The sequence below is a fragment of the Pelmatolapia mariae genome, linkage group LG10_11 (assembly GCF_036321145.2).
Source record: "Pelmatolapia mariae isolate MD_Pm_ZW linkage group LG10_11, Pm_UMD_F_2, whole genome shotgun sequence".
Lineage (NCBI taxonomy): Eukaryota > Metazoa > Chordata > Actinopteri > Cichliformes > Cichlidae > Pelmatolapia > Pelmatolapia mariae.
Window position 1 is genome coordinate 67,792,754 of NC_086236.1, and position 25,134 is coordinate 67,817,887.

General features: G+C 40.5%; 1 protein-coding gene across 4 annotated transcripts in view; it reads left to right on the forward strand.

Annotated features, from left to right (window-relative positions):
- The window catches only part of sema6cb (semaphorin 6Cb), a 150,814-nt gene that overhangs the window by 25,669 nt on the left and 100,011 nt on the right, over positions 1 to 25,134 (forward strand). For 3 of the 4 annotated variants that reach the window (XM_063485546.1, XM_063485548.1, XM_063485549.1), the window contains exon 3: positions 18,417 to 18,562. The exons of the other annotated variant lie outside the window; for it this stretch is intronic. The gene's annotated coding sequence lies outside the window, so the exon portion shown is untranslated. The remainder of the gene's footprint in view (positions 1 to 18,416; positions 18,563 to 25,134) is intronic. 4 annotated transcript variants of the gene reach the window in all.

Sequence of the window (25,134 nt, forward strand, 5' to 3'; positions counted from 1 at the left end):
CCACTACACAACAACGGAGTTAAATCACTGACGACCAAACTGACCAAAGATATGCGTCCGCTAAACATGGAGAGTAATGAAGGCGGCAGGAAAATGGTCAGCGTATATGTTATTCCATTTTTCCAAAGTGGCAACACCTGCACTGTTTACAAAATATCACAGGGGAAATGGAGAGGGATCACATGGATGTCAAGTACACAGCTTTAGGCTTTATTGACATCCACCCTGCAGGTACAGTAAATGAAGTGATTTTATATTTTGCTTCCAGCAGATGCACTTGAGCCAGGTGAACTTCTTATTCAAGCCACATTATAAAGGTTAAAACAATGTCAAAGATGTATCATATGGAGGTGTAACAAACTATTACACGCCTAATTAACGTCAAAAGTACAAACAGTCATGTAACAGAGTGAGTATTGTCCAGGAGGTCTGTGGATTCCCTGCTTTCTGGCTCCTTTATTGTGTGGGTCAAACCACACCAACCTTCCAAACTTGACCTGCATTTTGATTGCAACTACATGCTGTGAAGCTTTGTGACTAACATGTTTCAGCACGCTTGCATTGACATTTTGTCACACAGCTGCCAAAGTGTTTAAAACTGATGCCCTGAGGACAGACGAACTCAAAGGGTCAAAACATAACCAGCTATGTCGTCTTCTGGGTTAATGATGGGCAGAGTTGGTTGATTTGGAGATGTAACTTTTCAACTTCCAATGAGATTATTATATTTTTACTGCGAATAGCATGCTGTGCCTGCTGCAGAGCAGGAGGCACTTTATCCGAGAGCCTCTCATATTTCTTAAATTGATGTTTACAAATTCCCTAGGTGGGGCATTAAGGAAGATTGGTATATTAATTGCCAACGCATGCCATCTAAACGGGTAATTGCAAGCTGTTTGCTGGAATGCAAATGTGCTCAGCTTCAGTTTGATGGAGCTTGTTTATTGAAGTGCTGGTCGCTGACAAATTAAGATGGTTAAATTGATGCCCTCTGCTTTTAAGTAATCAGTTTGTTTGCTGATTGTTGTATTAGAGTAATAGCAATTTGCCATATTTCTTTCTCTATTTTTTTTGGGCATATCAACACATTAACAACAGCTCAATGGCAAAAAGGACACGGTTGGGATTTCTGTGTGCTACACTAACAATTATTTTCATTATTTGTTAAACTTCCAATCATTTTAGATTATTTATTCAAATGTTTAGAGTAGTTCTTTGAAGCTTTTGGAAATAAGAACCTTTAACTTATCTGAGAACTATGACTTTTACACTGGTGTTTAACATATAGCAACAGCAGAATGTAACAAAACAAAGGAGCAGATGAATTAGTTTGTATGGAGTACATTCCTCTTCCATTTGTGCTGTTACTGTTTTGAGGCTGAAATATTAAGTATCGAAGTCCATAGCTACATGAGTTAACCCATAATTACTCATGTGTATAACAATGCCAGCCCTACAGATGGTTGTGATTTATTTATTTGTTTTTTATTATTGTCTTGCTCATGTATATAAAATTGAGGTAATATTTTTTTGTCTACATCACCACACTCTGTGAGCAACTAATCAACTCAATGTTTCATCACGATAACACATGCACCCCAGCTTGTAAATTGTTTTTTCCATATCCCGGGGTTCAGCAGTGCAACTGTAAAGTATGCAAATGTGATTTACTTGCATAAAAATACATTCTGAGCCTCTTGGGTATTCTTTCTCAATAAAAGTGTTTATATCTATGAGAACCAATGAATATGAATGACCTAGTTTTTTTTTTCATTTCTAATCTTATAAAAAAGACATTTACCTGAATGCCATTTTTCTCTGCATCACTGTGACTTGAGTTAAGCCACCTTCAGCCATCAACGTTACCATGAGACTGACCATGACTGATGAATGTCTGTGGTAGTCAGCTTAAGACATTGGCATCCCCCTCTGTTCCAGAACACCTACCGTTTTCAATAATATTGGCCGTCCCATACCTTTACATATGTGTGGGTGCTTGAAATAAGTTCATTTTCATTCATCCCTTCTCAGCGGGCTTGACTCCTGCACTTAGTATCCAATTTCTGCCCATTTGTGGGCGTAAGCAGCAGAACACTCTTTCTACAGCTGCCGATCGCTTCCTGAATTTCTCCACACATCAGCACACACCGTCTGCAGGGCTGATCCATGGAGAGGGGGGTTAAGCGCTCTCCTCATAAGCACCTGTGTACCTCAAAGATCAGGGGATGAGAGTGGGCGGATGGGATAAGAACAGAAGGCGAGGATGAAGCAGTTGAGAGGGTGAGGAAGGTGATTACTGAGGGCCGGCTTCAGAGAAAGTGGCACTGGGAAGAAAAGATGATAGAATTCTCTTTTCATTGTGGTACAGCTGAACCTTTTCAAGCGCGCACACACACACACACACACACACACACACACACACACACACACACACACACACACACACACACACACACACAGTTACTTGTCAGTCCTTTCTTCCTGTTTGCGGTTATTTTCAATCACTCCGCCTGCCTCTTAGAGCCCATCGGTCTGTCCTCTTTCTTGTATTTCTTTTCACCTGTCTTATCATTTCACTCTTCAACTTCTGTGATTGGAGAATACTGAGCATCAATGATCTAATCTCATCCCTATTCATCACTCCAGGGCCTTTTCCCCTTTTCCCCTCCCTTTCGTCAGCCCCCACATCACTCAGTACACAACTTGCCGCCTCTGCTTTTTACCTCTTTGTTTCACATGTTTTGTTTAGCTTTTAAGTCCCCTTTTTACTCATCCGACTGACTTGCCTACCGTAGAAAAGTTGACACGGCATCACAAGCAAAAGGCTTGGTAAGCTTTTTAGAGCCAGTCACGGTGCACCATTTCCCCCATCGTAATTACTGCTGAAACAAGCAGCTCTGGGAAGTTTCAGCACTGGTGGACCCGTCATTACTGACAATCTCCCAGCCTTTATCTGCCATAGCTAAGACGCTCTTGCACTGCGGGGCTGTGATGATTGCTTTACTGAGCTTGGGTGAGAATACGAGGGGGAAAAGAGGATGATCAGAGACTGTGCAGTTGGAGGTTTTTCATAACGGTGAGAGTCATAGCGGTGAAGCTAAAACCCTTAAACTTAAAAAAAAAAAAGTATTTTAAACCAAAAGCTGCCCAAACCTTCCAAACCACCGTCTCAATGTCCATGGTGATTTAACACTCTCCAGCTCCAAGAGGAGAACTTCAAATCTATTATACTCACCCTGTCCTGTCAAGCATGTTTTTACTGAGGTGTCCAGCTCTTGGCTCCCAGCCTCCTGTCAACACAAGGCGCTAAAGAACACCAGATTGTTTGTGCCCTTCACATGAAGGCATCAGCACTTGGAGCTCAGGATGTCAGGAGTCATTTACTTGTCCTCAAGGAGTGTTTGCATCAGCTAGCAACTTTCCCATGCCAAAACATGCTTTTTTTTTTTTTTTTTTTTTTTTTTTTTTGGCCACACCTATTACTCGTCAGTTACAAACCAGTTCTTAGAGCATCGTGTATGAGTGGATTGAGACCATAAGGAGTAAGGAGAACTGTTATGCTCATGTATTGATTTTGTGACTTCTAAAAAAATATATACATCTCATACTTTGCTGTGGTGCAGCTCTTTCACTGCTCTAAACACATCATTCTCGCTTCCATCCCCCTCCCTTTAAGACAACTTCTCTCTGATTGGATGTCACAGACAGAATACTTGAGCAGTAGGTGTAGCTTCTGGACTCGCAGCCAGAAATGGTCTGAGATGACCATATTAATCCTGCCTGTTCTCACTGACATTGTGCTGACCCAGTTCACATATTTTACTGAGCCAAAAAACTGCCAGAAACACTAAATAATTGGAACAGTCTTAAATCTTGAGCTTTTGAATAGCAAGAATAACTTGCACATACTCTGACTACATTATTTCAAAAAAGGGGGTTGCTGAGGCGCTCTGTAACACCATTTTATTCTAAACAAATTTATTATTGGAGCAATTCAGCAAGCAAAACAGACTGATGTGCATTGACTTCCAAGTCTTCAGCAGGGTCTCTGGGTCTTTGAAACTCGTCATGTTTAATATGAACAACTATTATTTATATATGTGAGAAAATAGGCCCACTATAAAGGTTCCCTGTTTCCTTTTTTGGAGTACACCTCCAGTTTGCAGAAGAATGTGTGAAGTCCAAAATCAGTGGCATACTTGAATTGTCTAAATGGCCTAAAATGTGTACTTAAAAAGATTTTGAAAAACAGATCAGAAGTACTTGTGATATGTTTCAGAAATAAATGATAAATTAGAAACTTCTGTATCTGCAGAAAGCTTTTTGCTCAATATTTCTTGGGTTATTTACATTTGACGAAGCATGACTCATTGCTTCGAGAAACTGTTAAGTCTGGCATTCTTTGTGGTTGAATTGTTATTTCAGAAGCCTTTTCTTCCATTTTTAGGAAACAAATGTATTTCTGGCTTTGAGATGAGTCACTAAATGTGAGCATAGTGGTAATCAATCCGTAGTAGTAACCCAAAGGCTCCGGAAATGTTCGCCGCTGTAGACCAACCAACTGTTTTCACCAGCCATTGTGCAGCATATAGTCTACCTTCTGTGCTCACTGCTTGTGCTTCAGTGTTCCATGAAATAACTTGGCTAAATTTGCAGGCTCGTGGGTGTGTGATTGCATGCAAGTGCGTGTTTGTGCGTGTGTGTGTAGAGCTCCATCCGCTTCCAAATGGACGTGGGACTGTGCTAAAAAGGGAGAAGTGAGGCAACTGCTGGCAAAGAGCAACTGCGACCCAGCAGGTGGAAACAGGTGTCATTACTTACCTGCCTGGCTGTTAGCACCTGCCCCCAGGTGGAAAAAACCTGTTCTTGAGAAAACAACCCAGGTAGAGGGACACAAGGGAATGAACCTTTTTATTTTTCCATTCTGTAAGCTTGGGCGGGCTGCATTACTTAAGTGTATTCTTGTGGTCATTTTGCTTCACACAAGCTTGAAAAACAACTTCAAAATGCACAGCCTTGCTGTAATTTTGAGTCTCAGCAGAATGATTTGGAAATTTACCATAATTTTATTTCCACAGCTTGGAGCCGGACTGCAGATTTATATGAAGAAAATATTTAGTAGTTTGAATGCGATTTGTCATTGAATAGAGAGTTGGTTGTAAATTACTATTGCAGAATTGATAGTTTATCTACTGCAGTCAAAAATCGGTCTTCAGTTGTGGACATCTTTTCAAGCAAAAATGTGAAATGCAGTCATACTTCCTTAAACAACTTCAGAATAACTTTGAAAGCCAGTATTTCACATCTTTTGCCATTCATCTCAAGTTCACGTTTTCTGATTTACAGAGTAAAAAAAATGACTATACTGTTTTTACTGTACAGAAACTAGATGATGGCTTGTATTTTGTATATTCAATTCGTTTAAGCTCTTGTTACCAGTTTTTACACTGCTGGTACTCTACCACCCCATAATCTCATAAATTACTCATCACTTGATTTCTACTCAGAGGTCACATGCATAATTCAGAAAACATACATAGTATCATAAAGGAGTAGATTGAAATTCCAGCGTTATTGGTGTTTTGTCTCCTAAGCTTGGGTAGAATATGTAAAAGTGCAGCATGGGAGTTTATTTTTACAAGTAGAGCACAGTGGGAGGATTTTTTTTTTTCTCCCCGAGGTTGTTACAGTCTTCTCAGTTCTCTGCACAAGCTTTGGATATGCTTTCCAACTGCATAATACCAACTCCAGCCATGCCGGTGTTGTCTCAAGGGCAAAACCTGAATAGGGAGTAGCTCGCTGCCCCGTTGATGGATGAAGCTCATCCATGTGCCAAGTTCAACAAGTCAGCCGCTCTTCCCTTGCCATGCACCCCTTCAGCCTTTCTTTCAGCATACTGGTCTGTGTGCCCCCTGCTATTGCACTCATCTTCTCCCTTTTCAAATGGTAATAAAACTGAACCATGCTGGAGCTCTTCAGCTAGGAGTGAACTCTCTCTTCTCAGAAGAGAAATTATGGATGGTCATGCAGAGTTTTTAAGGTTTGGCCCAGCAGGCACCAAGAATTTTTCCTTGTGGCCGAATCATTTTGGCCACAGTCTCAGCAGCTTACCGCAATACACCACGGGTCTCTGGCTATTGTTATTATGCATAATGGAACAAAATCCAGTTTCAGTGCCCTCTCTGCACACCCCCTCCCCCCCTCCCCTCACTCTCTGCTCCACAACCACTAATGTAGGGGATGTTGCCTGGCTTCTGCATGCTAGTGTGTTGACAACTGCCCATACTAAATTAAATTTGCCTCTTGAGCAACATAAACAACTCACATCCTCTTCCCCCCCCACCCCCACCCCCATCAAAGCCCGTTTAGCCAAAGGACAGACAATGACGATCAAAAGCTGAGCTCCAGCAAGGCTGCTCTTGGTGTGTTTGGCTTGTGGAAAGCGTGGACATGATCACACATAAACTAGAGAGAAAGAAGAAACATAAATTTGCATCTGTCTTCTATTGTTTCATGGTTCCTTGTCTATTCATCCCACAGCCATCAGCTGTCAGTACACCTGCCAGATAATAAACAGAAAGCTTTTTTTCTCCAGAGCTTTTTTTCCCCCCAGAGTTTTAACAGATGCAGCAGTTTCAAAATTATAAAAAAAAATGTACAAAGCAACAGTATTTGCATCAGTCTTAATTGTTGTGGAACATTTTCTTTCTATAGTTCATCAAAAAGGTGTTGCAAAAATGCAATGTGACAAATATTCATGACTGCTCTGAACATAAAATATTAAAGGTGTGCAGCTGTGGTGCATTAGAGGTATGCATTACGACTGTGCCATTGGCAAAGGTGTAAAATATTGCCCATTACAGCAAATAAATAACAGGGCATTGTTACAAATAACAGAGCGGTGCAATCAGCTGCTTCTGCAGTGAGTCTGTCATCCTTTGGGAAAACTGCAACACCGCCTTCTTGGACTGCTTCACTCCTTATTCTGGCTTGCAGCCTCAGTTTGCTCACTGTAGTGGCACATGTATTAGATTTCCACCTGCTGCTGCAGGTTCTACTTATAGTGACCCTTAAGCTCACAGCAGATCTCCATAGCAAAAGGCAGACTGATGTCACCAACTGACATCCACAACAGTGGAGTGGAACCACTGTAGCTCCAACTGTGTCACTGTGGGAGAACATCCTTTCTGGAGAATAGGCTGAATTATATATCAGGCTGTCTGGTCAACAAGTCACCAGTGGGGAAAACACAGTAACAGTTAAGCAGACATTGAGCTTTCAAAATAAGTACGTGATTGTCAACAGGAAGTCAAAAGCAAATGCAATTATTCTCATAAATGTAGAAAAAAAGGTTTAATTAAAAAACAAAACAGTTATTAATATTACTAAAGCAGTCCCCTTTAGTAAAGTCATGATGCACAGAAATACTGCCTTGTTGATTTGCTTACATATACCTCTTAAATATAATGGTTTGATTTTAGGGCTGTGCGATATGACCAGAATCTCATGTCCCGATATAAGACATTTATCGTCCCGACAACGATATATATCACAAAAATTTTACATTTTCTGTAAATTCTGTGACTCTTGAGCAACTTGCGTGAAGTCTTTTCAGCTGGGTGTCGTGTACCTGGAGTCAATTGCTTTGACCGATGCATGAAGCTATACATTTTTAGACAGAAGTTGTAACGGCCGCCATTTTCTTTGAGTATTTATTACACGGCGTGCTGCTGGGAAAAGCCTGTTCTAACGTTTGAGTCTAAGGTTTATTTTGTTTTGACTTGTCTTTCTGTTTCTCATCATTTCAGTTTATTTTGAAAATCTCAACAGGATCTTCAGCTCTATTGTGAAAGGTTTATGTGGAAAATAAACAAGCGGCGGAGCCACACGCTGGGTTTACTGTTGTTGTTACTTATGACAACGCGTAAAAACAGTCGCTTGTCCGTCCGTAGTGTAGTTATTTTAAATATAAGAGAAAGAGAGAACTTTAAGAAATTAATATAGCCACTACAGTACCATCAAAACGATGGAAAAATATTGCTGTAAACTGTTGATTTTGCGACACCATGAAACAACGATGGTGTAATATGAAACGATAGACGTTTACATATCTTCATCCGATATATATCGTTATATTTAACAGCCCTGTTTGATTTGTTGATTACAAATGTGATTGACGTATAAGGACTTATGCCTGAAGTAACAATCGAAAGTATCAAGTTTGCAGCAAATGCAAAGTTAAGATTTAACATTAAAACTTAACATTTAAAGGCTTGTTTTAGGGCTTCTGTCCCTAATTCTTAAAGTCCTAGTCTTCCGTGCCTCACAGTCATTAAATGTTCATGTGTGCTTGGTGGTTGAGGTTTAAAATCACTTCCAGGTGCATGAAGATTTTCAATGAGGCAGCAAAAGCGTTGGCTTCTGTCTGTTGCATTGAACTCTTGCAATGTAGGAAAACTGGTTAGTAGGACAAAGTCTAAGATGCATTTACCATATGTTGCCTGCCAGTTCTTCTTGAAGGTTTGACTTTGCATAGAGCAATAAAGTACTGTGACAGCACTGGTCAGCAAAATACAGTGATATCTTTTTCTTTCTCTCTGTCTCTTTTTCTGTCTCTTTTACAATCTTGGCAACACTTAATTTTAAAAACAGCCAGACGTGTCCATGAAGGCAAGGCTACACCCTATTAAACATTGAAATGAAAAGCACTTATTAAGTTCTTGTCAACATAAATAAGTTTAGGCGTGTGCTGTGAGCCAGCAATTATAAACCAGTTCTTGGCCAGTTTCCAAACCTGTTGTAGCGAGCAGTATTTACTCATGATCGATTGTCAGCTGATATTTGTTTTTAAATCCTTCACGAGGTTCAGGGTTTCTCCGAAGCAGCTTCTTGTAACTAGGCTTCTATCTTTCTTATACTGCACATGTGAAAGGCCACAAGTTCCTAGAGTTCATGTAGGGGAAAAAAACACGAGTACAAAGTCCAGCGCTTGTTCCTGCAAATAACACGAAACAAATTGGATACAGAGACAGAGGCTGTTGAGAGAGGACAAGCCAGACTAGATGACCATCTGGCCCTTGCAGTGTCAGTGACCCAACCAATATGCTGTTGATCTTTTTCCCTTAAATAACTCCAGTCTTTATTGCTACAGCCTTTATCAAAACCTCAGATCATGGAAGAAAAACTCTGGGTTGTAAACAGTGGGTTGTTCGCTTGATTACAGTTGCGTGCTTGTGCTAGTGTGTGCGTGAGTGGAATCTTGTTGATTGTCTGCATGAGCTGATTGGTGATTTGTGTGAGGGAGGGATGGAGTGACAAAGTAAATTGAGGCGGGGAGTGGAGTTGCTGACTGCCAAGTTGTAGGCTCACTGTATAACTTGTCTGCAGCTTGCTACATAAGTCATGTTTTTTTTTCTTGGGGCTTTTCATAACACAAAAAGGCAGCAAAGCAACAACTAGGGTCCTCTCAAAAGACATTAATCTGAAGCTGGCACCGCTCTGAAATGATCACCTCTCACTTCATAAGTCTTTATTATGGTTTAACAACCCTCTAGAGTTGAAGATTGTTCTGTTTGTTTGGTTTTTTTATTTTCTTTCATGCATTTCTCAATAATTAAAGCCTGAGGTTAAGCAACACTAACTTGCCTTTTTAAAAAAAAATTCTGTTTGGGGTACCTATTGGGACTAAATGTTGGTTCACAGTATGAAGGAAAGCAGCACTGTATTCAGCTACAGCCATGCCTCCCAGTGGTGCTGCAGCATTGTCACTGCTACTGGATTTCAACATGGAAAACACGGCTACTCTCGCAGAATCCAGGCGTATGATTAGAAAGTTTGCAAAACAATGCCTGAGTGCCCTCCTTTTTTTTCGTTTTCACAGTTTATTACTTGTGTAAAACTAAGAAATACAGAAACAATCAGCTGACATTTGTCCAGGAGGGAAATTCTACGGCTCTGTAATTTAGTCATTTATGTAAGAGGGTGGCAGTTTGGAGATTTTTATTTATTAATTTATTAGGATTTTATTGGAAAACATTCCCACTCACATTACCAGTGGCTTTGACTCTTAATTAAATGCAGCCTCTAAGCAACCTTTTATAATTTATGACTGTATAATGACAGAGACGAAAGAAATCCTGTCTCTTCAGCAGAAAATATACACGTCTGATGGTTTAATGCTACATTCATGCAAATATTGCCTGCTGTCCTTGTTTCAGCTCAACTGTTTGTTCTTTCATTTTTCTCTTTGCTTCTCTCTTTGGTACCCCTCCCTTTCTCTTCTGTTCTCCGCTCCTCCCTGTCATCACCTTGGCAAAAACCCTTTCACAGGCCCTGAAACGCTTAATTGACTTTTCATTGGCACAAGCTGTAATTGGCTTTTAATCACCGTTTTACATCATGTTTTGAAATTCAAATCAGCAGTGTCAGCTCAGAGAAAGGGGCCTCTTCAGTGCTTTGCTGTCATTCACGGATGCTACAAGAGGAGCATCTCAGTATTGATGGCATGTTTAACATCTTTCACTTGCTAAGTGAGTGAACGGAAACTTCAGGGTTTGTGTATAAGGTCCCTTCTGCAAGCACCAATCTACAGACTGTGTGATACTTGATAGAAAACATTTGGTTTCGCTGTGGCTCTTTCTGACAAGCAGCAGTTATGAGACGTTAGCATCATTTGCACAAGAACTCAGTTGGAACCAGGTAGATGGTGCCTTTCTTGACCTCTCTCACCATATAATGCTAAAAGAACCCAAACAAAACCTACCAAGTTCTGAGTATCATAAAACTAATATGTCATATCCCAGTACATGCAGTGGAAAATAATGGACAGCTTAATTTATGTAACAGTAAAAAGCATAGGTAAGTCATAAATACGTCAACAACCTCAAAGTGTGCATTGTGTTATGCAAACAATGCTTTTTTTGTTCTTATGGTGTCTGTAATGTAACTATACAGAGAGCAATATGTATATAGGTTGATGGGTTCCATTTATAAACTTGCCATGGATTTGGCTGAAGGCCACAACAGGCATGAAGATGTACATTGTGAGCACTGTTCGATAAGTCAGGGTCAGTCTTCCACCTCCGCTCAACACTCTAAAAGCAGTTCCCACGCTCTCTGTTACCGATGGATGAGACATGAGAGCAGGCGTGTACCCTTGGATGGCATCAGTTTTACAGTACCCTTTTTGTGTGTGTGTTAATTTCTCTCTTTGTTCTGACCAACTGTGAACCTGGCAGCAAAACCTGAGCCGTGAATCAAGATGTCTGTAAACTCCTATACTTCAGCATGGCCTGTAGTTATTTGTGCTTTGCTTGGATAGCAAATCCCTTCACGATTCCCAGCTCTAACCCTTTCTCACATTGGTTAGAGAGCCATAGGAGACAAGGATTAGCATACATAAGTGTTTTTTTTTTTTTCTTCGCTTTCTGTCTCCCTTTCAACTTTTACTCCTTTTTTTTTGTTTTTTCACATCAACCCGCTCTCCTCTTTGTTGATTCCTGTCACTTTCTCTATTTCCTCCTTTCATTTTCTCCTTTTTACTCCTTTCTGTGTTTTCACTCTCTCCTCTCCCTGGTGGCTGAATGATCGTGAGTGACGTTTAGCAACTCTTCAGCCGCCAGGAAGGCTTTGGGAGAGAGCCCACTCTTTTTAGAGCATCCGTGATGCTCCCCAACAAATTGTGACACTAAGACGAAATGTAAGCTGGCAGCCAGCGTGTAAACCGTTCAACTCCTTAGACCCTGGACAGTTTTTTTTTTTTTTTTTTTTTTTTTTTTCCTCCACTGCTGCATAAGACTTATTTCATTCTCCTTTCACACTCCTTCGGCACCCAGCTGGAGAATGGAAAATAATATTTTAGATTTTATTTATTTATTTTTTTTTTACTTCTGGAACAGAGCAGAGGAAACCCTGTTGCTCGACAATCCCTCCTACCACAGTCTTTCAGCTGCTCCAGTGTCTTTCCTTGATTTAGGGTGTAATTCAAAGATTTGCACTTAAATTCTTCGTTTTCTCACTCATTTCTGTCTCACCTCCACTAAAACTTTCCTTTCAGATTTCATTATCATTGAACTGTCAGGACAAAACCTCCTTGTTGTAAATCACAGTTCTCTTTTCACCCCAGCAGGAGGGATTCATTTTCCAATTCACTTGCCACATGTGATTAATTTTAGTTGAATTGTGAGGGAGGCAATTATGATTTCAAGTAATTCATATATTACTTAACATTGAATAGTCTCCTTAGGTCATCATTCAGGCACTATATTAACTTTAAATAATCAAAAATAATAAGACTGTGATAATGCACATTCTGAAACTGAAATGGGAACTCCGAGCATTAATAAATATCTTTCGGGTTTGTCACTTGGCAGATTCATGTGTTATTAAACACCCAGTCAAATTTGAATGAATGGAAAAAAATTAAGTAGATCAAATGATTGAAGGTCTCTGCTATTTGCCAGTAGCTGATCTAATCATTCAAATGCTCTATTCTAGTTCATTAATTCTAATGTTCAAAACATTGTAAAATGCTAATGTTGTTGCTAAATCTCGATGTGCATATGCCAGTTTATTATTTTTAATAGTCCCATTAATGCTCAAAAGAATTACGTGGACTAAGTTGCCCATTTGTGCACAGCCCTAATTGGTACACTATGTGCAATGTAAATAAAAACAGAATGCAATGCTTTACAAGTCCGAGACATTCTAGTATTTTATGAATAATACTAGCTTATTTTGAATTTGATGGAAATTCAGTTCAATTCATCAAGTCTCACAACAGTTGGGATGGGGCAACAAAAGACTAAAATAATAAGTGGCACTGAAATGAGAGAGCTGGAGGAACATTTTATAACAAACTGACAAGATGTCACTTAACCTAATTAGCTCATTGGGTAAAAAAAGAAAGGAAAAAAGAGCTTTTTAGAGAGGCAAAGTTTCTCAGATGTAATGCAGGTTGAAGCTCTAGTATGGGCTCAAAATGTGGTCATAAATATTTTGTACTTGTAAATCAGTTTTGTACTTGTAAATCAGGATTTGTATGTGTAAAAAAGATTTGTGTGTGCGTAAAAAAGATTTGTGTGTGGACTTAGCCCCTGCAAGTTACACGTACGAATTTTGACCCTATTTTTCTTCCTTTCATCTGATTGGTCAATGTCATGTCAATCACAAATGTAATAATCCAATCAGAGAACAGATGGGTTTGGCTGTCGGACGGGCACTTTTTTGAACTGCAGGTCCTTGAAGGGTAATACAGTTTGAAGCTGGAGGCTCTCTATATAAATATCCGATAGCAGCTAGGTCCGCTAACTTTCAGCAGCTGTTGAAAGGATAAAGTTGTGGTATGTCAGTGGTTAGAAATACCATCATTACTTTAGGATTAGTTTAACACAAAGTCAGGGCTGACCCGGGACCATTGCTGTGAGTCACAGTGCGCAGCATAAAAGTCCTTTCACATCGGATGCAGGATGTGCTGCTAATGCTAACTGCTAACTAAAAGCAAAGGATCCAGAATTTGTTGCGCTGGCTGCTGGGCTCTGTGGGTTTTTGCAGCAGCTCTACCTGTACTAGATGCACCTGCTCCTTGTCGTTTCTATCTCTGACTTTATGTCCTCTACAAGAGTTTCGTTTTTTTTGCTAGTTCTTCAAATGTTCAATAAAAACATGTATGCTAATTCATAATGAAGAAAGCTTTGTAATGAAGACTGTCATTTCCAAAACACTGCCCGCCCCCCGCGGTCTGCAGCGCTGTTGAAAAGGCTGTGGAAGTCCCTGTATTAAGCACGTAGACCTGTGACACAAAAATCACCAAACTCAGACCACAGACTGTTTTCCTTCGTGATGATGAAGGGGGTTGGCATGTAAAAGGGCATTTATTCCCTTCAAAGACCTGCAGTTCAAAAAAAGTGCCCCTCCGACAGCCAAACCCATCTGTTCTCTGATTGGATTGTTACATTTGTGATTGACATGACATTAACCAATCAGATGAAAGGAAGAAAAATAGGGTCAAAATTCGTACGTGTAACTTGCAGGGGTTTTTTTTGGCTAAGTCCACACACAAATCTTTTTTTACGCACACACAAATCTTTTTTACACATACAAATCTTTTTTACGCACACACAAATTCTTTTTACACATACAAATTTTTTTTACACACACAAATTCTTTTTACACATACAAATCCTGATTTACAAGTACAAAACTGATTTACAAGTACAAAATATTTATGACCACATTTTGAGCCCATACTCTAGCATACACAGAAGAAGCCATATGTGACCATGATCCATGGGTCTCGGATTTGCAAGTCATTGCATTGTTTTTCTACACAGCGCCCACACTTTTTTGGATTTGGGATGTACATGAGCAGTGCATCAGACGCTGTGGGTTGGGATGATAAATGCTGGCAATGAAGATGGTTTGTATGAGCTTATTTAATTGTAATAAGGGGATAATCCTTAAATTCCAGCTGGCTTTAATAAAAATTAGAAGTTCCTAATGTAAAATGGTCACAGTATGGTTTCACTGTGTCTCGCCTGAGGTGCACTGTCCTGGTGAATAAGGGCTAAAATTCTATCTGTAGAAAAACCCCAAAACATAACTTCTACCACTGTGACTTTTTGTTTGTGCTGATAACACACAACACACATCAATACAACTCTTCACAAAATCAATCCACCACTGCTTTTGATTCGGGAGAATGAGCTGTTCTGCAAATTTTGGCTTCCAGGACAGATACTTTGGACAAGGACATAGCTAGTGTAAGAAGCTGTGTGCTGCTGTACCAGTAAATGTAGTAACTGATTGAGCGGGAAAACCACAGACTTAAATGTCAATGGTAAAACCGCACACACAGTGTAAAGTGTCACTCCCACATTAGCTCAGTGGTTCAGCAACCTCTCATATTAAGCTTCAGCAGGTCTTCTGTCCAACCCTTCATTACTGATGCCCCATTATCAGAATCTTTGTCCCTCTGAGGCTGTGAAACCAGACTGATAACGAGGCCTGCCATTTGAAAGGCCACAGTATTCTCACTGTGTCATGTCTCATTACAAACCACCACGATATTTGTTTACATCCTCTCCTGGCCCCTGAGCGCTCTTATCAAGACCTTTTTTTGTAAGAGCCCCTGCAGTCCAAAACACCTTCATCAGAGATGGGTCTGACAATTTCTGCATTAGTGTGAAGTGCAGTTGCACTCTATATTTCCCATCCTCTGCTGCCCCCTCCTCAATTATTTTTTTTTCTTTTTCAGTGAGATGAGTCTTATTTCTGCACAATTGCACTGATTGTAATCTATTCCAGCTTTAAAAAAAGAGCTCAACCTGAAATGAAGCCATTCATCACAGAGTAAACAGCATAGGAGAAGGGCAGGAGCAGGAGAATATTAAGAGAAAATGCTTGGGGTAGAGGCAACAGAAGAGAAATCCATGCTGAAAAAGCAAACAAAGCATGACACCCTTTGCCTGACAGAAGTTCGCCATCCCCTGCTCTCCTCACGAGGATGTGACATTTAAGAGGGTGGTGTCTTGTTATTGCAGGCCTAATTAACATTCCACGTTACGCCAGCTGGAGATGGACACCCTGCCAGTGCCGTCCCCCTTTTCACCCTCGTGTTTGTCCATGAAGTTCTTTGCTTTCTCTAAGTGTAACTGGCTCTCAGTGTTCCCTCATGCCCTGAGGTCTTTATTGTGTGACGATGCACACGGGCTCTGCCAATGTCGTCTCAAATGTTCCACTGTGGTCAGTCTATTTGCCATTGCCAGAGGTGTCAGGCAGTAGTAACCATGGTGACAGTGTAAGGTCTGAATTGTTGGAGGTGTCGGAGCCCTCGGGGGGTGCTGCAGATCTAACTACAAGAATCTGTCGTGCCCAGTGAACTTTCTCTGTCAGGTCAGTTACCGTCCTATGACAAGATGTCAAAAGTGTCACAAACGTCATCCCAGCGACAAATGCGAGAACTGTAAAATAACGATTTTTTTTTTTTTATGAAGACGTATTTAAATTTAAATATGTTTCTCAATATATCAAAGTGGCCGTGTCTGTGGAAGTTTCTCTTTGATAGTTTTGTTTCTACTATGAATGTTATGATTGCTGATGTGATTATTTTTGCATTTTTATTTCAACCTTCAAGCTGCCGTTTTTAGAATTGGTTTAGAGGAGAATTCCTGTCTGACCAAATCAATTACCGTCAGTTTAAAGCAGTAAACCGGTTGGTTAAATTTAAAGATCCCAAAGCAACAGTTAAATAAATGGGCGACTTTAGTCTAAGAACTTTAGTCTAACGACTTCCAAACTGCCATGAGGATGACTTTGGCAAAGGATTTCTCTCTGAAATAAAGTAGGTTTAAAGCAGTGAGCTGTTTTTGAAGCCTAAAGTTGACAGAGGTGAACTAAACCACGAATCTCAAGATCCTGTTCACTCCTGTGCTAGTGATTTGTTAAATATAGAGAAGCTTAGTATGTAGAAATGTGAGTATTCAAGGAAGTTCATATAAAAATGGTATTGACGTAAAGTTGTATACACAGGACCCCACCCCCCCACCCCCACACCCCACACCCCACACACACACACACACACACACACACACACACACACACACACACACACACACACACACACACACACACACACACGTCAAAGAGTTTAAGTTATTACCCCATGGCTTTACTTTTCAGACCCTGAATGCTATGACCATCATGTACATGCATTTCTATGGAGATTAGAAGGGAATTTGGGGATTTCTTTTTTATTATGTACTTCTATCACACACAGTCGATATCACCACAGAGCTCATTTAAAATTTGAAGTAACTCTTCAAAAATGTTACCCCAAAAAACACTGGTTTTTTGTTTTTATTTAGTTTGGTTTGATGTTGGTAATGATCAAAGCAACGATTTAACAAAAAAAGAAAAAACCCATCTCTATATTCACTCGCCATCCTTCAGTGCTTTCCAGAAAGAGCTGAAAACATTTAGTGTGTGAGAACAAGGAGCAATCTGACATGCAGGGCAGGGGGTACAGAACTGAAAGAAAACAGAAAATTGCAGACAACAAATAGTGGATAGTGACTTTGAAGTATATATATTTTTGTTTTGGTACAGGCGCTGTACTTAACTTATTATACTTGATGCTTAGATGTTATCCTTTTTGCACAAAACCTTAAAAACACTCTCTTCAATGGAGAAACAGAGTGACATAATATCGGACGTTGCTGCAAAGAAAGTAAATTAATGCTATAGAGTTCATGGACCTCTTGAAAAAATGCGAGAGCTATTCCTTTTTTTTCTTTTCTTTTTTTCCCCTGCTGTTGGTCCTCATTTCCAAAAAAGGGGGGGAAGCTTAGATATGTGACAACAATTTGATATTAGAGCATTGATTCTTGAGTAAAATTAAAGAATTAGAGAACCAATTTTATTTTTTGAAATATAATTTCAAATAAATTATGATTTAAAAAAAAAGAAGCTTGAAATATTGTTAGTCACACAATTGTCACACTGACAGTATTGTGAAATAGTGTGAATGTGAGGTATCCAACATTACCATAAGTAGTGGTGTGTGCACCTTAACCAAATAATACAGCATGAAGCTGTGCACAAAATGTGTCCTAGAATTCTTCAAAATAGCCAAAAATACACCAAATAAATTGGCCTCCTCCTGGTTTTAGCACATGTGTATGTGCTTTATTGTGATTTATTCATCACCTCAGTGTTTGGCTACTTATCAGCAGTGCAGGCAAGTATTGAGCTTGTGGAGATGATAGAATTGTGGGACTTGCTGTGCCGGGCTGGAACAATAGACGATGAAAATAAGAGTGGCAGTGCAGAGTTGGGGGGGGGCGTTGTCACTCGTGTGAAAGATGGATGCCACACAGAGCCAGGGCTGAAAGTGGGACAGCTCTCAGAAGGACAACCAGGAGACAAAGGGCTAAGATACCAAAAAGCCTCAGAATCGGCAGTCTGAGGAGATCTTTCAAGGACTGATTCAGCAGTCCTCTGTTTCATTCTTCAAGACATGCCAGTCTAATAAATAATAAGCATGCACGGTTTGGTTTTGAAGTTTATGGCCCCTTCTCTGCTGTCAGTTCAAATCAAATTCCAATTTAGATTGTATTCCTCTGTGCATTTGTGCCTCTAACTGTAGTGCTTTCTCCCACTGGTAGTAAATTCCAGTGACATTTCATCGTCTTTGATATCCTTGATTGTGTACTTCACCTCAACTAAAACACAGCCTCTGAGTCTGTGCAGGTCTCTGTAGACTGTCTCCACTGATCAATTCTTCAGCCCATCTGTCTGCCAGGCTTATTCACAGGGCTGCACCATAGGCAGACGAACTCTCACGGCAGGAGTCTTCATTAAACCAATCCTCCCTACCTCCTCCTCTCCCTCCCTCCTTTCCTTTTTCTATCTCTCCACAGGCCTGGGGAAAGTTAATAAGAAGATTCGATCAGCTGGCAAACCACCCCCCACCACCCCCACCCCCACCTTCCTCGACGCCATCCTCTTATCCCAGCCATTGTCTTTGTCCAGTGTTGCTGTGACTCACTGACATAGTTGGATGCTGGTGAGTCAATAATGGTCTAACCTCGGTTGTTTTTTGATGGGGTTAGATCAGTTAATTTGAGAAATATTGCTAACTGTTCCAAGTATCAGATGTAACTACAACAGTATTAACATGGCTTTATCAGTTGTTCTGCCTTACGTTCATATCATAGCTTGATTAAAGCTGCTAAATAAGTGAACTTATATTAGCTGTAGTTTCTTGTTTGTATACTGTTGGAAACTAATGATACAAAGTAATCGCATCTTTTTCTGTGATCGGATACTTGTAAATGAAAATCCTGTAAATAACTTTACCTCACTTCACACCAGTGTAAAATCCTGCTGTCTTGATCTTAGGGTTCAGGCTTATGTTACTATGCATACACACACAGAAATAACACTGGTGTCTGTGTCTGGGCAGTATTTGTTATTTGTACCAAAGTTTTTATGTTGAAGTCGCAATAGAAGAACACGGAAATGGGGCAAAATATGTGAACGGCAATCTTAGTGTTATTTTCATCCAAGCTGTGTTGGAGAAGGCACATTTTTGCCGAGTGTTAGGAGGACTAGAGCGTGAGGAACTGTAAATAAAAAAACGGCTAGTAATATATGGTCACCTTATGGTCACCCTAAGAAGACTTCCCTCTTTACTGAAAAACCTTCACCATCAGAACCCTTGTATTTTATATTTCTTTCTACCTGCTGCTATGCTGTGCTTTGTGCGAGGTGTGGGGGTGTCGGTTTGGCTCAGTTGTCCTGCCAGAGAAATGGATTTGCCATGATGGATGGCACCAGTGGCACTGTACAGGTCTCAGCCTGTTGCTGAATCACAGCTTTAAACTAATTTTGTGGGCACAGCAGAGCCGTTGTGCTTTGTGCCCGAGCTTGGGACCTGGCTCATCTAACAGCCCAGCTGAAGCTTGCATGCCAATTACACCCCCCCCTCCAATCCCCACCATTGGCCAAGAAGAGCAGGCAAAGCAAGAAAATAAAGAAGTATCTGCTCACTTGCTGAGGCAAACACTTTGCTTTAGTGCCCTTGTAATTCAGTAGTGTAGGTAACAGCCATGGGCTGTAATATCCTGTGGGCGAGCACTGAGTTAATTTAATTATACTCGTCATGGTCACTTTCCTTCCCTGTAAAGATTGTTAACGTAAGTGTACTACTTTTATAGTCGCAATTTCTGCTTGATTCACCACATCTCTGACATGTTGACATCTTGTTGTGATTTATAAGTAGCGTGTGGGGCTCGGATTTGTCTTAAGCGTTGAAGCTCAATGAGCACTGTTTATCCTATGCATGCTTTGAAAAGTGATGCAAAACCCAAACTGAAGAAATGTCCAAAAGTTTTTATTGATGGAATTAATTTTGCTCAAGATACTTTCATGTCACGCCCTGTTTTTAATTTTCCATAGACTGCTGCACTTGCATGTGTTTAGCTTAGATTAGAGGTTTGCTATTGTGTGACAGGAAATGTCTTGAATTCAAGGTCTGCATCACAGCAAAGAAGAATGTCTATTGCATAGTGTCTTGACCTTGAGCCCTTATTGTTCTAATTACTGGTTTTGCTGTGTTCTTTAGACTTCTGTGATTCGACTTAAGCATTTCCCCGTGACATAAGGTTTTGATGCAACTAGGAAGATGGTGAAGTTGTAGTTGGATTCGCAACCTGCAGGTGTCATAGGAAAAATCAAGTGCTTTCACATTGTTGGATGTCATCTCAGTCTGATATTCAGTGCCTTTATTTTTTTAAACTTAGGATTCAATTTACTCTTATGGCGTAACAACCATAAATAATGAGCATAAACTGATTTAAATCAAAGTGCTTTTAGTCATGGTGAGTAAATGTAAACAGCTTAAAGGTATGTTTGTTATGTTTTGGGGTATAATTAATCATGATTGTGCTCTTGACTCCAATCTCTTTGTGGTTGCTTTGCATTATTGTGCTTTTAATTTACTGTGTGAGAATTTTGACTTGGGGCGCTTTCAGAGTGAGACGCGACAGCAGCAGCTGCCATTTATTCTGCACGGCTCTCACCAGATTACACAGTGGCCTGCTCTGCATCCAGCAGCAACATTTTTGACATGGTCAAACTCGAGCAGCAGCAACAGAAGATTGGGAGGGAAAAACTGCTCATTCACGGTTCTCTACCCCCACAATGCCCTCTCTCTGTTCTCTGGTCAGAAATGTCATGCGGGTAAAATAGCATGGTGGCAACATGTTTCTGATACTTGGACCTTTTTTCACACCGACATTCTGACTTGTCACAATAGGTAAAGCAAGGCTGCATAATGGTGACTGCATCCATTCAGCAGCAGTCAGGCTTTTGAACATGCTGCTTGGCTGCCATCGCTTACTGGGACACTTCTTATGCTGAGCACAGTCTACACAATATTTTTTTTTATGTATATGATGGCCAACATTTCAGATTAGATGATTAGAGCCATAAAAGCTTTGCTTCTTGTTTCTTTTTGTCAGTCAAGCTTGTTGGCTTTCACGACATGCATGATGTCAGTGGAAAGGAGAGTCGAGGTAGAGAGTTAAGCTGTGTGTGTGTGTGTGTGTGTGTGTGTGTGTGTGTGTGTGTGTAATAATGGCTGTCTATTCTGCTTCACAGTTCCACCTACCTAAACTGGATAATGAAGCAGTCATGGAAGATTTTTTGGGAGAAAAAAATGTGACATGCAAGTCATTGTGCAGGGACATTATAATGTACCCCAGATATGAGAGATGTGAGAGAAAACAATCAACTGACATGCACGTTAACCATTTCCAGCAAGACCCTATGTTGTGTGTGTTGGACCATAACTGGGCTGTTATTGTGCAGTCTGAACTTGGTAAGCATTAATTCCACCTGCGTTTCCTCCCCCTGTGGAAATTGTGATGTAAGAAATCCAAATCCACAGTTTGAAAGGATATAGGCATCATTACTCAATCATAATTGGATCATGAATGAACTCTTATTCTAATACACTGTTTTTCCAGTTCACGGTTTACCTGAATTATATTTAAACATGAAAGCTTTCAACACACTGGCGTTTGTAACAGTTCAGGACAGTTAAATGCCAAAAGTAACATGGCGTCACCTCAAGAGGATGTTTGTACCTCAGTTTTAGTCAATAGTGGAAAAAGTTCTGGCAGTGAATCCAGCTTAAAAGAAATTAGTCTTAGTCACGCAAAGTATGCTGCAGTTGTGCGTCATAAGGATGCATTTTAGGGTGGCTTTACCCTATAAGAATTGGTAAAACATTCTATACTCTTAGGACAGCTTTTACTGATGGCCTGTCACAATGCAGGTAGTGTTAGGAGGTGATACAAACATAAAAGTGACAGTATTGTTCTCTTGCTATCTTTGTGCACCCACCAAAAACTCCCTGGCCATCTCATCTCTCCTCCTCTTTTAGAATCAGACACAGGGATTCATGGCAGCAGTGTGTGACCTGGGACCTGTTTGGGTCTGCAATGCATTAAGATGAATACAGCCATCCCACTGTCAGATGATAAATGGCGGGCTGCAGGGAAGGCTCTTCACTATGTAAAAGAGGTGCTTGCAGACATGGCACTTTCATCAATCAGAATGGGAACCGCTGTAATGTTGTTACACCACAGAAAAGACGTACAGTCTGTTTCCGTGCAGCACACAGATGAATCCTCTTTGTCTGTTTGGATAATGCCTTTCACCCTCTGTGTTGCAGGGGACGTGATTTGGGTGCAGTGATGAGATATTTAGGTGCATAAAGTCCTTGTTTTGAGCTTCATTTAAAATAATCCCACTGTGTAATCAGCTGTCCTTACACAGGTGTAACGTCGCCTTATCTGCGCTACAATTTTTCCGTTTCGCTCAGACGGCAGCATCAAGGTCTCAATTAAAGTGACACCTGGTATCTCACATTCACACTTCCTCGCGAAACCCCAGCAGAGCTCCCTGACAGTGAGCCTGGAGCTGCTTAGTCAACACTTCAGAAACCCTGGAGATGATTTTGGGAAAGGTGCAATGCCCCCGGTGGAGTGGCAGTGTGTTGCAACATAGGCCGCCAGCCTCTAAGATAAGAGCAGCAGACGGGTTTATGTGGGACATGCAAGGGTGAATAGTGCAGTCACTGGTAAAGAAAGCAAAAGGCAAAGGAATTTTTGAGGGGTTATTTTTATCTTTTATTTGTTCTCTTTTTCTTTCTTGTTTTCTGTTGTGATAAAGGATCCAGTGTGATTTGGGATTTGGTTGTGGAAATATTTTGATTAGTCTTTAATGTCCCTGTGTTTGAGGAGCTCATTTAAGTGCCTTGGCTCAATAAAATGTGTATGTTTTTCTTTAAATTGCTTGCTAAATCTCTAATATCAGTACCCACACATATATCATTTTCAGCATTTCTCAGTTCTACTCCCTCTGGTATTCTCCTGCCTCTTCTACAAGCAGCACTTTCTTATAGCTCAGAGGATCTAATCATTCTCCTGGCTTTTCTTTTTTTTACACTGCTAATCTCCTCCCCGAACCTACTGTATCTCTACCTCCCTTTTCTCACGTCTCTTCCATCATGTTGCTACCCTCTCATTCTCTCTGCATGTAGCCGTTGAGTCGTAGCAGTTCTTGTGGCAGGAGGTGTGGTGTAACCCCGGCTGTTTTGGCAGATAAGCCTCAGCCTGCCCACCTGCTTCCCCGCTGCTTGTCAGCCAAATAGGACTTGCACTGTCACTGACATTCATTCGGCGGCAGGAGGTTGCCTCCTCGATGGATCCGCCACAGCCGCCTCACCGCCTCTAATTTTCATGCATGAGAAGGCTGAAGAGCATTCGACTCTCCTTGAAACAAACAGCAAAAGTCTCAAAAGAATTAAACCAGTGAGTGTTAAAATTGCTCCCTGTTTCAGTTTGAGATGAATTTTACGTTTATTTTCACTCAACCTTTATCTTACCTGTGGAGATCAGAGTATTGCTTTTTTATTCTGGCTATATAATCGCAACACAGTGTACAGAGAAAAAGCTGCATTGCCAAAAAATCTAAATTCTAACAGATTTTGTTGATCAGTCTCTTATTTATTTATTTTTTTTAAACAAGCCTTCCAAGCTTGACAGTATCCCATTAGTCTGTATTTAGACTCCAAGTCTACAAACATGATCAACAAAAAGAGGAAATAAAGTAGGACGTTCAGTGCCGGTATACCTGCTCTAAAAAAAACATTTGGGACTGGCTATTTTAAAAATATCAGTGAGGATGAAGTCTGTCGTTTTAGATTTGGGGAGTTTTACTCCATTTTAGAGCTTGATCAAAATCAGGGAGCAACACATAAAAAAAAAAAAAAAAATCAAATTAAAAAAAATCTCTGAAATAGTTTTTGTTGTTGTTGTTTTTGTTTTGTTTGTTTTGTTTTTTTTCTTCAGGAGAGACTGATTTGACTTGTTTCTCTTGTATGCTTTTATTCATACTGCCCTTCCTTAAGGGCGTTGTCCTAATTGAAGATTTTAAAGCCAATATGTTATGCCTGTGAAACTGGATGACAGCAGCTTGGGCAAGACTGAGAACCATCAAGTATAATGTTGTGAATACAGACTGCGTAACCATATGCCTCTCAGGCACTCATGTGAACACGGGCCTTTAGTGCTGTAATTCCCTTTAATTGATTTGTTACTGCACTAATGGTGGTTATAATATTGAGTTGTCTTCTTTGATGATCCAATCATCGCTGCTGTCAGAGAGGTACTCCTCCTTCGCTCAGGCACCAAACGCACTTCCTGAACTATGTACGCAGCTATTGAAGCCAGTTGTACATTTGTGGATTTACAGCACTGAGGCGGCAGAGCAGTGGGAGCTATATCTCTGTGTCTTGAGCCAAAGGAGTGATTGCCTGGTGAATAGTTGTATGGTAAAGGTCAATAAACAGTGGCTAGGTTATTGTGCGGCAGATTGAAAAGGAAATTATATTGCGGTGAAGACGGGGAGGTGTGCGTTTGCATGTACTGTTTTTATGTGTGAAATTGTGTGTAGAGGTGCAGCCCTGTGCTCTTTTCTTTCCGTCGTGAGTTTCTCTTGGCAGTGAGTCTTCCAGCTGACCTGTCAGTGTTATTCAGCCTACAGGGCTGTGAAATGACCCACCACAGGGCTCACCTGGGGCACTGCAACCTCTTTTAGCTTTTCCCTTCACACTGTTGCTCCCTAACTATGTTTTATTCCTTTTCCTCCCTGTGTTCTCACTGCTTTATATTCACTCGCCACACCTCATTCACTCTGTCTTTTCACTCTTTCACACAGACAGAATTGCTGTACTTTCTCTCTATTCTCCAGAGACTTAATGTTTCCTGTTTGGATCCTGCTTGCAAGGCTTCAATAAGAATCGCTTAATGAAGTAAGAGGGGCGATGCAGACCCCTATTTTTTTTTTTTTCATAGACTACTGAAAATGTTCCAGGAATAGGAACAACCTATCTCAACAGCTCGTCTTGCTTTCTGTGGTTTTTGGCTGTGTCTGATGCTCTTCTATTATGTACAAGACGAGAATGCCAAGTTGTTTTTTCTTCCATTTTTGTTTTGTCTTCTCTTCTGCTGCAGTAAATTTATCCCCTTATCCTCACAATACTCAAAACACACCCTGCTCTACCTG